The sequence below is a fragment of the Otolemur garnettii genome, unplaced genomic scaffold (assembly GCF_000181295.1).
Source record: "Otolemur garnettii isolate 467f Iridium unplaced genomic scaffold, OtoGar3 scaffold00127, whole genome shotgun sequence".
NCBI lineage: Eukaryota > Metazoa > Chordata > Mammalia > Primates > Galagidae > Otolemur > Otolemur garnettii.
Genome location: NW_003852522.1, coordinates 1,983,866 through 1,986,942, shown reverse-complemented (window position 1 = coordinate 1,986,942; position 3,077 = coordinate 1,983,866).

Sequence of the window (3,077 nt, the reverse complement as noted above, 5' to 3'; positions counted from 1 at the left end):
TGGGGCTTTCATAGACAAATCTCCTTTAGAATTCAAAACACTCTTTGTCCTCTGTGATACATTTCAAACGCATGCAAAATTGTAAAAATCATTTTTACACAGAGCAATGTAAGGCTTTTTTCTTTCCTTGAGAATTTTTTTTTTTTTTTTTTTTGAGACTGAGCCTCACTCTGTCACCTTTTGGGTGGAGTATTGTGGCATTATTACACCTCACAGCAACCTCAAACCCCTGGGCTGAAGCGTGCCTCCTGCCTCAGCCTCCCAAGTATCTAAGACTACAGGCACATGCCACGACCGCCGTCCGGCTACTTTTTCTATTTTTAGTAGAGACAGAGTCTTGAGACTCTTCTCTTGTCAGCCTGGTCTCAAACTCTTGAGTTTAAGGATCCTTCCCCCCTCGGCCTCCCAGAGTGTTCGATTTACAGGCATGAGCTACCTTGCCCTGAACGAATCTTTTTTTTGAGACAGAGCCTCAAGCTGTCACCCTGGGTAGAGTGCTGTGGCATCACAGCTCACAGCAACCTCCAACGCCTGGGCTCAAGCAATTCTCCTATCTCTACCTCCCAAGTAGCTGGGACCACAGGCGCCCACCACAACACCTGGCTATTTTTTGGTTGCAGCTGTCATTGTTGTTTGGCCGGCCTGGGCTGGATTCAAACCCACCACCTTAGGTGTATGTGGCTGGCGCCTTAGCCACTTGAGCCACAGGCCCCGAGCCACGAATCTTTTTAAAAATTTTATTTTTTTGTTTGTGGATATTTGACATGAAAACAGAAGATAATCACTTGGAACTACTTTGTATAAACATCCCTGAGCTTCTCCTCCCAGTATCTTTCCTGGGCATGACTTAACTCCTTTGGGTAAAGTTCTCTCTTGGGAAACTCTCTTGGGGATTTTTCCTGTCAGCACAATTCCAGGTCAGCACTGCCCCTCCTTGGGTTTGTCACCTTGAAAAGATATATTCTCATTTTTTCAATAAAAGTAAAAATGTGAGGGGCGGCGCCTGTGGCTCAAAGGAGTAGGGCGCCAGGCCCCATATACCGGAGGTGGCAGATTCAAACCCAGCCCCAGCCAAAACTGCAAAAAAAAAAAAAAAGTTATATTAAAAAAAAATGTGGCTCGGCGCCTGTAGCTCAGTGAGTAGGGCGCCAGTCACATACACTGAGGCTGGAGGGTTCCAGCCCAGCCTGGGCCTGCTAAACAACAATAACAGCTGCAACCAAAAAAATAGCCGGGCATTGTGGTGGGTGCCTGTAGTCCCAGCTACTCGGGAGACTGAGGCAAGAAAATCACTTAAGCCCAAGAGTTTGAAGTTGCTGTGAGCTGTGATGCCGTGGCACTCTACCAAGGGCAACAGAGTGAGACTGTCTCAAAAAAAAAATATTGATAATAAAATAAAAGTAAAATGTATGTGATCAGTAGAACTTGAGAGACAGTATAAAATATTCCAAAGAGGCATGAAAGAGGTGAATCTCAGAAAAAATAAAATATTCCACTAGTACACTTCATATGTTAAAAGTTCTTATATTCTTTTGTTCTTCCCCTGAGTACATGTAGTAAGTTTTTTGGATCTGGTCTTTTGTTTTGATGACTTCAGATGGCATTCCAGGACAGAAGTGGGTTAATACTTTAGCAAATCAAAAAGAAAAAATAGCAAACCATTTCTTGCCATAGAAATTTGACTGACATCTTCAGTTTGTGAAAGCAATATAGATACTGGTGGGTTTTCTTGTTGACTTAGCAAAAGTGCCTTACAGTTTCCTTGTTTCTTTTACAACTGAGTTTGAGTAATTTTGCTGGATTCTTAAGATTGTGTGTGTTCTCACTTAAAATTATCAGTAGTGGTCCAGAGCCTTATGACTGGGAAGCAGAAGTGTGAGGCCAGAGACTCCAAGCTAAGGCCACCCTTGACCCTGCAGAGGGAGGTCATTGAAGGCCCACTTAATTATCCTGAGGAGCCTCCCCTGCTTGTGTTCCACCTGCTCACAGTGACCTTGGGAGGAGCCCTTTATACTGAGAGAAGCTGTAGAGCACTAGAAAGCTAGGGGTATATACCTATGGGTGACAGGGAGAAGGGAAGGGGGTGAAGCCCTTTCTGAGCTTTTTATTTTTTTATTTTTGAGCCAGGGTCTTACTCTGTTGCCCATGCTAGAGTGCAGTGGCATCATAGGAGCTCACTGCTACCCCAAACTCCTGGACTCAACCAATCCTTCTGCCTCAGTCTCCAGAGTAGCTAGAACTACTATAGGTACATGCCACTGGGCCTGGCTTAATTTTTCTATTTTTAGTAAAGATGGTGTCCTACTCTTGTTCAGAGTGGTCTGGAACTCCTGAGCTCAAACCATACTCCTGCTTTGGCCTCCCAGAGTGCTAGAATGTTAGAATTACTCCATTCAAACCAGCACAGTTTGCTTCTTCCATTCCCTTTTATAGTTCTCCTGAGGCTTTTCGGATGCACAGAATCCAACATGGCCATTCATAACCCCACCACCACCACCACACCTGCCCTTACTTTACTTTTTGAAATTTTAAATTTATCTATTTTTTTTTAAGGCATGAGCTGGGCATAGTGGCTTACGGCTATAACCCTAGCACTCTGGGAGGCCTCTACTCAGGAGGATTGCTGGAGGTCAGAAGTTTGAGATCAGCCTGAACAAGAGAAAAAAATAGCCAGATATAATGGCACACACCTGTAGTCCCAGCTACTCAGGAGACTGAGGTAGTTGGATCACTTGAGCCCACCATTCTGAGGTTGTAGTGAGTTATGACCACGCCATTGAACTCTATCCAGAGCAACAGAGCAAGACTGTCTCAAAAAAGGAAAAATAAATAAAAAGGAAAGAAAGTTAATAAAAATAATGACTCATAAATAGCACAGTATGCTTTATTTTTGTTTTTGTTTTTGTTTTTTTTTGAGACAGAGCCTCAAGCTGTCGCCCTAGGCAGAGTGCTGTGGCATCACAGCTCACAGCAACCTCCACCTGCTGGGTTCAAGGGAGTCTCCTGCCTCTGTCTCCCAAGTAGCTGGGACTACAGGTGCCCGCCACAACGCCTGGCTATTTTTTGGTTGCAGCCAT